Source organism: Myiozetetes cayanensis, unplaced genomic scaffold, assembly GCF_022539395.1.
Source record: "Myiozetetes cayanensis isolate MyiCay16 unplaced genomic scaffold, myiCay2020 scf39, whole genome shotgun sequence".
NCBI lineage: Eukaryota > Metazoa > Chordata > Aves > Passeriformes > Tyrannidae > Myiozetetes > Myiozetetes cayanensis.
In genome coordinates this window covers 448,725-461,409 of record NW_026087620.1, presented here as the reverse complement: position 1 = coordinate 461,409, position 12,685 = coordinate 448,725, and the positions used below count along the sequence as shown (strand labels likewise).

The 12,685-nt window shown below is 39.5% G+C and overlaps 1 protein-coding gene across 1 annotated transcript in view; it reads right to left on the bottom strand.

Annotated features, from left to right (window-relative positions):
- The window catches only part of SYN2 (synapsin II), a 167,366-nt gene that overhangs the window by 46,607 nt on the left and 108,074 nt on the right, over positions 1-12,685 (bottom strand). The gene's annotated exons all lie outside the window — the stretch shown is intronic.

The following is a 12,685-nucleotide window of genomic DNA, read 5'->3' as shown; positions in this document are numbered from 1 at the left end:
TATTTCTCTTTTCTATATGTCTTTCCTTTGACTTCACTTTTTAACTGAATTTCTGCTGTTTCCTATTTTATGTTTTCCTGCTTGTGTTTTTTGACCAATAAACTCACACTTTTCAAGGTTATAATCATTAACAATGTCAAATTAACCACCTTTTCGCCTTGATTTCCATTATTTAGCATGGCTATAAATACATTTTGTGACCACTTATGAAAGCAGTGATGTTTATTCACCACAAAACATGCTTTAAAGACAGATCCTACTTCTGATACAGAACATCCAAGTTTTCTAGGAAAGGTTCTAGCATAGAATTCAAGGAATTATTCAGCTATTGGGTAGGAAATCAAATATACAAAAGCATATGAAAACACTTTATTCAATGTAATGGCAGTGGTTCTGTCTCTCAGAAAGGTCTGTGAATGGCCAGTTTTATTTCCATCATTCATTTGAAGTTTTAGATCTCCCAGTCATGGGCACAGCTGACACTTCTTTTTCTTCCACCTAAAATGCACATCTATTGAACATCTATATCAACCAAGCACAAACACACAGACTTAGTGGAAGAGGATTATAACTAGAAATAAAAAACCGAACACCTTCAACGTGTAATAAAACTGGGAAGCAGTAGGACAGTGTTATGGGCTCCAAAACCTTCATTTAGAACCCCATTTCAATGCAGTAAATACAATCATATTGGTAGGTTATAAAGCTGGTTACAATACACACACACTTTTCCTATATTTTAAACACTTATTTTCAATATGATTTAAAGATGCCTGCATTAAAAATACTGGAACTGCACGAGAACAAGTGGGCATTCACTGCAAGGTTCATATTCCACACTACAGACCCTCACATTCCCAGTACAAGACATGAAGCTCTTTCTTTTCTTATTTTAATGAACTTTCTAAAATGCATACTGATGCAATATTATATATAAATATAAATATAAATATATATATATATATAAAGGACATCCAATCAAATCAAAGCAAGTTCTTTGTTTTTTGACAGAATCTCAGTTTCCGCTCTGCCTCATCACAAGAAACAGAAGGAATCTTTGGATCCACCCTTTTAACACACCAGAGTGTTCAAAGCCTGATGAAACTACAGGGTCCCACAGCTGGCAGCTACACAACACAGGCTGGGGAGGTTCCTCACTGATTTTTGCATCAAACCCTAAACTAGGGCTAGTGTGTTGTTGGAGGAGAAAACCAAATTTGATTTAAAGATGTGTCCATAAGTTAAGATCTCATAGATGTATCTTCTGCCAGGGCACCCCTGAGCCTTAAAATCCAGGATCACAGGCAAGCAGAGCCTTCTCCCACCAGTTGATGTCATACATGTAACTGCAGCTGCCACATTTCTGTGCCTGTGTACTTGTATTTTCTTGGAGAAATTCTGGATACTTTGGTCAACATTGCAGGAATTGATTACTGAAAACTCTCAACACCCTCTATTTAACTCTTGCTTATGCACCACTTCAAGCCTTGGTCTTTAAATCCAAAACACATTTAATTGTTTTTTAAAGTGCTGTTTCAACCTAACCAACATAAGTTAAGGCACATAAGCATGAAAACAATTGGTTAGTCTCAGTATAGCCACAAGCATTTGCAAAAGCATTATACAGTAAAGGTCACCTACACAGCAATTTAAGAACACAAATCCTGCATGGACAACATCTAATCACTTGTGTATTGCTTTCAGATTTTAAAGCTAGGTGGGGTTTTTTCAATTTTGGGGGGCAAGAGTGGGAACAAATCATTGCCTGACTCAAGATTCATAAGGACAGGACCACATTTCTGTGATTGAACTCCAAACCACTGCACTGGGGTTTGTAATGGAAATGCTCTAACTATAGCAATTCAAAGGGCACTCCTGTAATTAAGAGGACCACATATCTTCCTATGATCCCAAAGCTGTGGAACCCTCTATGGGCCACAGGAACAAACTCATTTAAAAAAAAAAAAAAAAAAAAAAAAAGCAAAAGTAACTGTGCTTTCTACCTCGCAAAATGCACTAATCATTTCCCTCTGGAGCCTGATCCCAAGATTCCATGTGGGACACCACATCCCAGCACAGCCTGAGGGAAGAGGTGGCAGCAGGGAAAAAGAGCTGAATGATGTGTTTTAAATTTCAGAGAGTAAAAAACCAGGTAGCATAGAAGGCAGACAAAATTAAGTTATCCCAGCATTTCTCTTGTTTTTATCTATCCCTGTGACAGGCCCATGAACCTAGGGCTGATGGAGTTGTAGTTATTTCTGTTTATCTATCTATCTATCTATCTATCTATCTATCTATCTATCTATCTATCTATCTATCTATCTATCTATCTATCTATTATAGATGATAATGTGATAGTGACAGTGAAAACTTCCTGGTTCCATGATTTTCCCTTTAATTTACAGTATAATTACTTGATAAGGAGGCACCTTGAAAGAAGATCTATCAATGGATCCACTTTCAACAGAGTGGATACTAACAGTACTCGTTGTGGGTTGGCTTCAGAATGTATCATTGAGGGGGAAAGGCTGTTTTACAAAAAAATTCTATAGTGGCAATTAAAAACTGAGGGAAAAAAACCCAAATACCAACAATAAATTTGGTAAGTTCATAAATATGAGAGATGGAAATGTCTACACTGCATGAAACATTGCACATACCTATAATACACATGAAATATGGCAGAATTAAAAAAATAGGATAAATGGGACTTCTAACTTAAATAGCAATGTAATAAACCATCATTATCAATTAGAGAGAAAACAGAATACTTGGCAAACAAGGAATAAAATTTTCTGTAGATAGATAGGAATATGATAGGATCAGTAATGAATGTTGGTAGCGGCTGGAAAAACTGTCATGTAGGAACACGTATACAAGCAGTTGAGGTATCTACTGATATTTGCTAATACAATAATGGCCAGTCTTCGCGAGCGAAGATCCGGGGAAGGTCTTTCCACCTTCCAGCCTGTGCATTGGATTTTTTAGGTGAGACACAGTGTGCGTGGAACTGAGCCCACCCTTTAATCCTAAGGTTCATCTGCCGGGGCCAAGCGAGCTTGGACGGTGGCAGCGAGGTCCTCAGGACGTAGGTGGGTTGCCTTTAAGGGCTAACGAGCTCCACCTGCCCGGGAGTGGCCCTGACCAGGAATCGAACCCGGGTCTCGGAGGTGATAGCGCGGCGCCTTTACCACTAGACCACCAGGGGCTCCAGTCTAATACAATATCATTAATATCATACAATATCATCCAGGCTAATACAATATCATTAAGCAAAATAACACCACTGAGTAGTCACATGTTTTATCAGCTCAAAAATTGCAAAGATGGATTCAGTCTACACACTTCCATTTATCTGGTTTTAACCTCTCATATTGTTATTTTATGTAAAGATGACGTCTCATCTCAACAGAACATTGACTTGGGATAAGTTGCATGGCTCTCTTCTAGTAACTGCTAGTAGTAGTTACTCCTTTGATCTGTGAACTTGAAGACACATTGCCAAGGAGAGCAAACAGTAGATTATGTTTTGAAGATAAAAGGCTAACCCTAATGAAAAATGTTTTGAAGAGGAATCCTTTTAAAATCTGGATAACAGAAGTCGGTTCTAAAGTTTTAACCCCATAAATATTTAGCATGGAAGTGGCTTTACTGAACTGACATGTTTCAGTGGTTTCTGTCATATACTAATAGTGTGAATAAAGATTCAGAGTTAATGACTGGACAAATCTAATGGTTGTTACACCTTCAAACCGGGGGTTTGCTCACAGGTGACATGAGTTGCAATGAGTGTAGCAGCAATGTCTTAACACCTCTTGGCAGGCCAGGCACTTCCCCAAGTGTTAGAAGACTAATGCTTTATTTACAGTTAACTGCACTGTGGAAGGGCTCAAGGACACAGGAGAATTAGGGAATAAATATGAGACATGATTAAATCTGTAATGGAAATACAACAGAATATATGGGTTTAAAATGTGACTGTAATATCCTGTCTGAAAAATCATCATGTTTTTAATAATATCTATCTTTTCTCTCCCCAAATGACTATCTATTAGTATTTGTCATTCAGGAGCTTATTTGCCCACTGCTTAATTCTTTACTATCACTTTATTTTACAGAACTACCATTTATTTTATAATTTTCAAGGCAGTCCAGTTGAAAATAAATCTTTTCATGGTGTTGCGTCAATGCCCCCAAAATTGATTCTGGTTTTTTTAGATGAACACCTTTGAAGTTAATTATTGTAGTTTTGCAGGAGCAGTTTTTCTCCAATGAATGGATGTGGGGTTTTGGCTGCGTCCTTGCAATGGGAACTGACACCAAGAGGAGCTGCCCTGGCAGAGCTGCTGAACACCCCGAGATCTGCACTCCACAATCTCCAGGGGGAAACTGGAGGCCCATGTCCAAGAGTAATCCTTTCAAACCACCTCCAGCAGCAACTGCAATATTTTTCAATTCCTTTAAATTGCTGAAAACATCACAGACAGGAGCCCCTCAACAGGTCTCACAGTTGTGGGTTCACCATTCATTTTTCACTGGATCTACTCGTATTAATTTGATAAGAGCAAAGACAGTACTGGAACTCAGGTTACTAATTATTTCTCCAATTTTCCATTTGCTCTTTTTTGTTTCCCATACAGGGAACCTACAAAGTTATTACAGCTGCAATTAAGCTATTTAGATTTACAGACAAGGAACTACCTGCAACAGGAGTTCTACTGATGGAAGGACAGGGAGGATTTGACCCAATATTCTGAAACTGCTGGATAAACCTGAATTAAGGCAAGTGTGCATTCCCTGCCAGGTATTCTGACACAGGTCACAAGAGCATGTTTCTCATGTCATTAAGTCTCTCAGCTCATGACATCTGTGGGGTTACCCAGCCTGAGACCACAAGGCTTTTTAAACCTGCTGGGGCTGGGAGCAGTAAGTGATCAAACCATCCTAATGAAGGCTTGAAACGCTTTGGATTTCCACTCTCTGTAGATGTTATTACATCAAATGTTCCTGTTCCATGTTGCAAGGAAAGTTTTCAAATGGGATTCAAACACAAATTAGGTTCAAAGATTCATTAGTTACTGGTCAGAACGTATTTTAAATGCCTGAAATCTGCAAAATAGCATGGTACTACTTTTCTGAAATGTCAAGATATTTTCAATATGTTGCATATGTTTTTTTGCAGGAAATTTACATGTGGCCTGTCTTCTGTTCTGTTCCCATTAATAAGTAAACAGAATGAACAGGGACATACAGCAAATTCAATCAGAAAGCACTGCAATTACTGGTCTTTGCTTTTGCCAGAATGTAAGACAAATTTGCCAAATTAAAACAGTTAAACAAAGACACTGCTCACATTATATAGGTGCTTAAAAGAGCAAGCAATATGTTGAGAACTGCTGTTGTCACAGCAGATAACCAGTGAAATCAGGGGTCCCAGAGGACTGCATGAACATGAAAAGGCTTGAAAGCTCCTGACCCCTGCTCTGGAGATGCACAGGAGTAAATTGGCTAACTGGTTGCATTCAGAACATATGGCAGGATCAAACCTAAGCACACCCTGCCAGCCAAAAGTTAAGAAAAAATAGTTAAAGTTAAAACACAGACTTTCCCTTCTCCTTATCTGTCACAAGCCAGCAGAGGATTCTTTTTCTTGTTGAGAAAAGGAATCCATATTCTTCTGGAAGACTTAATTTGTTATCTAAGCATAGAATGTTTGTCAAAGAATTAATTAACATTATTCAAACCAACATTTATGTCCACTGGCCTAGAGTATATGACAGATCAACAGCTACACAGCTCCGTGGTATTGAGATCCCCAGTTTGGAACTACCAGGTAGAAAAAAAAAACAACAAACCAAGAAACAAGCCAAACCAAGTAGCAAAACAAGAACTGCTCTGTGAGAAGGAAAGTATTGAATGAGATGCTACAATTCTGACATTTGAGCAGTTAAATTAACTCATGAATTAATGTTATACCCAGGAAGAGGTGCTTTGTTTTCACATTCTACTGCTACCGGTATTTTCAGTGATCTTTAATGAAAAATCAGAAGTAAAAGGAGTACTGTGCCATAGTACCTCTTACTAAGAAATGCCTAATGCTTCTGTCCTTCCTGAATCCATTTCCTTTGAACTGCACTGTGGGTCCTGTGCATGCAGTTCCAGCCTAGCAGCAGCAGCCACAGGGAAACACCTCCTGTTACTTGAACACATCAGTGAGGGTCATGTCCTTCCAGTGAACCCAACAAAACAAACTGCATCCCTGTTTTACAGAGGAACTCCCTCTGTCAGCCGAGGCAGCTGGCAGCACTGTTGTTTGGTGAATGTGGGCTGGCTGTGCAGGATCTGAGCAGTGATCAGAGATCTGACATCTCTCCTTACCAACACACCTCTGCCTCCTCGGTTTGTTCTTCTCTAAACTCGAGCCAAACTCGAGTTCTTGGTCAGAAATCCTCCTTAATGGTTCCCCCCACCCCCACGGAATGGAGCCTGTTGGTTGCAGAATGTGATAGTTTTTCCACAATAATTTTTGAAGGAATTGTCTGATTCCAGCTCAGCTTTGAAATCCCAGAATTGTGTACACCTGGTCCTGTAAGATCCAATAACTACAACCACAACCCCATTCACACATACCTGGGAATCCTGTTGGCTGTTGACACTGTAGGACATTTTCATAGTTGGTAACACTGCCTAGGGATCTCTACACAAAAACACCATGAATACCCACTAAAGGCACATCCTTTTTTATTTTTATCTTGCTATGAAGCCCAGACACTCAGCTAGGCTCAGTCTGGAAAATGAAAAGACACTTGCAAAATGCTGACAACTATAGACATTTCAGGTCTTGAGTTTCTGGACACATCCTCTAGAGAGTATAAATTTGATGTAAATTAGCTGATAACAATAAAGCTGGCTTACAGTTAGAGGCACTTCTAGATTAGTATGAAAACTGAAAAAGCCAGTTAATTTATAATTCTCTTACTGATGTCACAATAGCAAGGATAATTATTATCATGGCTTATTAACGATTCATCTGCATCAACCCTTTATAATTGAATATTTTGTGTACTGTAAGATTAAAAAGACAAGTATCCCTTTGTTATATCAATCTTTAGCATCTGCCCACCTAAAGATTTCATATATGTGCTTAACATACCTTTTACTGTTGAAGGGAATATTCTAGTTTGATAAAACTTCTCCCACAATACCTCCAGGCACTATTATTGTCTTGGATAATATGTACTGCAGGTAATTCAGTTCCCCAGTAGATGGCTATAGAATTAACCAGCACAGTTTCCATCTGTATTATTGTTAGCATTTTGTAATGGAAATACCTTTCCTTTCCTATTGCAGAAATTTCCTGGACTTTAAAGGTCTGGTTAGTAGAGTGTCATCCTGCAATTTCTTCACTGTAAGTCTATTAATTTCAAAGAAAACCTTAAAATTTAGGCTATATACACTATGGCCATCCAAAGGTTTATAAGTTCTACTGCAATTTAAGTATTTTTGAACAATGCTCAGAGTTCTGGTTTGTTTCCAAGAGACATAATTTGAATTCTTCTAAATTTACTTTGAATTCTTCTAACTAAGATAGAGTGTAAAATATAACCAAAGCTGTCTATAAAAATAGAACTAGGCAAAGTTCATCAGTTATAAAAAAAGTTAAAACCCCCCTCTGCTAACAATACAGACAACACAGTTTTTTGAAGGTTGTATTCACCCTGCTTTAATGTCCTCGTGGTGGAGCTGACTAGAAAAGCCACAATAAGGAAAAAAGAGGGGGCGGAGAAGTAGTGAAAAAAACCTCAGGTATTGTATAAACAACAAGTTCAGTGTTTAAATATTTATCTTTCCAATAATCCCCAAGCAAAGTTCATTTAACCACTCTAGTTCCATGTAATTTATTTGTGGAATATGCATCAGCCTAAATCTAATTTTGCTCTGCTTACTTTGGAGAAAGGAAATTAAAAGTGAAATAACGAAGGTGGCCTTTTATTCATTTTTTCTTTCCCAGAAACAGGCAGGAAGAGTCCTAAATCAATAAACAAGCAGCAGATGTACTTTCTCTGGTCTGTTTGGTTTTCAGAAAACACAATTTCCAGATAAAGTGGGGGCTCAGCCAGGCAGGAGTTCCTATCACACTGGGATAGCCCAGCACAGGCCTCTCTGCATCAAGGAAAGCAGGAACCTCATCCTCAACCAGCTGCTGTTCCCAACAAACACAGACAGAGTTTGGAAATGTCAAGCCAAATCTTCCACTGCCTTGTACCTGCCAAAAGTAGGTGTAAAATAGTTTGCAGTAAGGTTTTATACCCCCAAGCCAGGGGAGAATCTGATGTGCTTAGTATTTTTTTTCTTGTTTTAGATAGAGGTGCATTAAAGAAATCTAAAAGCTGAAGCAGATAAAAAGAGTAGAACTTTAATTTATTAGTGTGTCAGGTACCCAGGGAGAAGAAAGTACACCTTAACTGTGAGTCCTTTCCCCAAAACAAGTTTATAAACTAAGTGCAATATAGAAGAGAATTGCTGGGCCACCTCAAATCCCACTGATGGTCATGGGAGCTGGTGCAGAATTGGGTGTTCTGAGAACCCCGTGGCTTCAACTGCCACCAACATCAACTGCAGAGCCTGGATCTGCAGAAACCAGTTCCCTGAAATCCCTGCAAGGCTGGGGATGATCTGAGTGTACGAAGTGACACCCCACTGTCATCAGGAAATCAATCTACAGTGCTTTTGTCCCCACAACTGGTTTTTCAATTGAAAAATCACAGGTATCCAAATCAACACAAAGTGATCTTGATGGCAGAAAAGTCTTCTATTTTCAACAACTGCTCGGGATGAAAACAGGAATTGTCACTAAGAGGGAAAACATTAAGTGTACTGGCAGTGAATCAAAGAGAGCAGTTCCCACAGATCTCTAGTAGAAATTCTGGAGACAGAAACTTTGCAGAAACAAATTATATTTTGATTCTGGCATACCAGTGTTTCATTCAGTCCCTGACATTCAACTAACTAATTAGCAAACTGCTGCCTCTAAAGTCAGTAACATTTTGCCACATTATAAAACAATTACCCCAGTTGCTGTGACTATAAACTGGATGGGTTTTTTTACTGTAGTGTTTCAGAGGTACAGCTATAAATACCCTTCCTTTTGAAGCAGGTAGTAAACACAGAGGCACTGGAATTTAAAATCCCTGAAAGCTCATCTATTTTGTGAAATAGTATTCTAACTCTGAATTTTCTACGTGATTGGACAGGTTCTGTTCAGGATGTGGACTGTGACTAGATTAGGTAAACTGCAAGCAGTTTTCAGGAGAAGTAAATGCAATGCCAAATGGGAACCAGGGAGGAAAGAGTCATAGCAAAGCATCGAGTAGGCAAGGGATAAACTATTGCTGTGGAGAATCCTGCCTGCTACCTTCTCAAATGAGATTCACTAGCTACAATGGAGAGAAGATAAGATTGATACAGATAAAAACCTGTACTCTGTGGACTGCCAGAAGGCAATGCACAGAGCAGGCAGTGCAAGCAAAAACCTGAGCAGACCCAGATCACAGGACAGCTGGAAGGGACGGCAAGGTGGTTGTGGAATATCCCATACAACCAAAAACCTTTGGAAAAGGCTGTGTGGACAATCCCTCTGCAGCACAGTTCAGGAGTCCCAGTGGTTTTAGTAAAGGTCTCTGGGGTTTTTTTGAAGACAAAGAAACAGTGATGGTAATAAATGACCACAATGCTGCTGATGGATGCTAATGCCTCATAGTAAAAATTAGCAGGGGCCCTGACAACCACAGTGCAAAAAGCCCCTCTAGAACTAGAAGTCCCGTACAAAATCAGGATTCCCTTGAAGAAGAGATGAAGCTGATCATAAATTAGCCTGCAGTCAGGTCTCCTACCTTGTTTTGATATTGCACAACTCAACAAGTACAGTGGCTCATCCCCAATCCTCTTTAGTTTCTTGTATTTCAGTAGAAAACAGACATTAGTTGTTTAACACCAGACTTCCTCATGCAGACAGAAATGAAAAATTGCCAAGTGTTACTTCTACTGTGTCAATAACAAATTGAAGGAATCAGGATAAATGAACTTCTCTGTTTCTTATTAGCAAGTGGTGGCAGCTGTATCAGAACAGAACCAGGGGGTGGGCACAATTTCATCCTGCCCCCCCTCCATCCTTCATGAGTGTGATGACATAATTTGCTATGAGATCATGGTTTACTTATCAAACTAAAGGAAAATTACCATCATCACATACTGTGCAGTGAAAGAAGCCCTGTACTGTTAGTCCATTTATACAAACAGAAACCTCTTGCTTATATTTGTAAAATGTTGGCTATAAATTCTCTACTATTATTTAAGATACAATATTATTTTGCTTAAGAGTTAGTCAAGGAATATTCCTGTCTTTTGGGAATAATCTTTTTATTTTACGAGGTCAAGATCTAACTGTAATACAGAATGGGTGCTGAGTCAAGGGGTCCTTTTCACAGAGAATCCCAGAATGCTTTGGGTTGGAAGGGATATCAAAGATTGTCTTATTCCACCCCCTGCCATGGGCAGGGACACCTCCCACCAGCCCAGGTTGCTCCAAGCCCCGTCCAACCTGGCCTTGGGCACTTCCAGGGCTGGGGCAGCCACAGCTTCTCTGGGCAACCTGTGCCAGGGCCTGCCCACCCTTCACAGCCAGGAATTCCTTCCCAACATCCCATCCAAACCCTGCCCTCTGGCAGTGGGAAGCCATTCCGGATCCTGTCCCTCCATCCCTTGTCCCAAGTTCCTCTCCAGCTCTCCTGGAGCCCCTTTAGGCCCTGCAAGGGGCTCTCAGGTCTCCCGAGAGCCTTTTCTTGTCCAGTCTGAACCCCCCAGTGCTCCCAGCCTGGCTCCAGAGCAGAGGGGCTCCTTTTAAAGGCCCTAAAAGTAATTTTCCTAATAAAATGAAAACTACTACAACATAAAATATAGAAAAGGCCAATGCAGCCTCAAGCTAAGACCAAATGCTTGCTGATACTGTTCAGTGATAACAGGTACTTAAGCACTGCATTGACACAGAACAAGATATAGGTAGTATTTGTCTCCTCTGAGAAGCTAAAAGTGCATTTTATTGCACCTGTGAGAGCATGTTTCTGAGTACAGACCTACTAAAGTGCCTTTCAAAAGCTACAGTGTAATTGTCTAAACTCTGACAGTAACTTGACAAAACTCACTTTTCAGAATGAAGATTTATCAGAAAATAGGAGTTGTGCTGAGCTGAGGTTTCAAAAAATGTCCCACCCCATCCCTCCCAAAGCCAGCTAGGGGTAGGGACCACTGGGAAACACATTTATTGAGACCCTCTACTATGGCCACTTGTTTCTCTAGGTGTGATTGTACTTCCAATATTCCACCCATGTACACGTGGCTTTGAGACACCCCTAGAAACCCAACTGAATTATCCCAAGGGCAGTTGCAGGCAATACCAGGTAAGATCATAATTAAAACATGTTAATGGCATTTGCACAATTAGTATATGAGATTTAGTTTTAACATTTTTACACTTTTACACACTCAGGTGAAAGTATTTAATTCTCAACTACATCTACCAGATAGTGGATTTTTAAGTTGTCTCAAAATTATTTTTAAGTTCTGTTCTGAGCATAATGTTTTTATATTGATTATGCAGTTAGTTTGATTGTACTAGATATAAAAGTCTTGAGGACGCAGAACATAACTTGACATGTTCTGGAGAATCTTGGACAAAATGTGCCTTAAGTAACCACAGGAAAGGTAGAGCTGCACACTCAACATGAGAGAAGACAGTTTGCCCAGCACATTTCTCTATTATTTGAATTTTAAGCAAAGAGAAATCAAATTGGTCTAGTTAGGCATCTATAACAGCAGCCATTTGATGTCATATGAAAACCAATCAGTGGTTCCCAATTAATTCCTTCATCACTTTCCAGTCCTACTGCCCTAAGTGAGACTTGCAAATCAATGGTTCCAGACCCCCTGAGCACAGAGGCCACTGACATATCTGCTTGGGGCTTTTTGTGGCCTTCTCATAGCCTGAACTTCCTGTGTAAGGCTTCATCCTCACATCTTTTTACCTTTTCACCCACATGAAAGAAGTCAGGTTCCTCTTGGTAAGAGCAGAGATGTAAACGGGTCTAAATTATTTTCAGGTGTTAGTCCTGGATTAGGATCCAGCCTTATTATTTGATGCCAAAACTTCAGACTGGAAAAGTAAAACATCAAAACATGGCTGCGTGAACTAAGTCAGGGCACAGTGACAACACTTCTGGCTCAGTGCTGAGTGTGGATCTGTATTTTAAAAATGAGACCCAATTCTAGTAATTCTGAGTATCTGTGTATATTTTTTAACAGTGTGTCTCAAGGCAGATGGGAGGAACAAAAAGAATCAGAGCACTAATATTTGTATAACTGTTCAGAAATAAAATAAATCTGTTGCTGTAAAACATGAACACATATCCATAAAGGTAACAAGCTACTTTGGTTACACCTAAACCTCAGCCTCAACAAAATACATTTTCATGACTCTGGATTGACATGATTCAAGTCACGTCAATGAATTTTCAATCCTGGTCCCGACTTGGGAAGTGACAAAATATGCAATCCTTTAGGCAGCCCTGTCCTGCATGTCAATCTGGAGATGTATTTTATTACTCTCTAATCAAACTTTAGATTGCTTCCT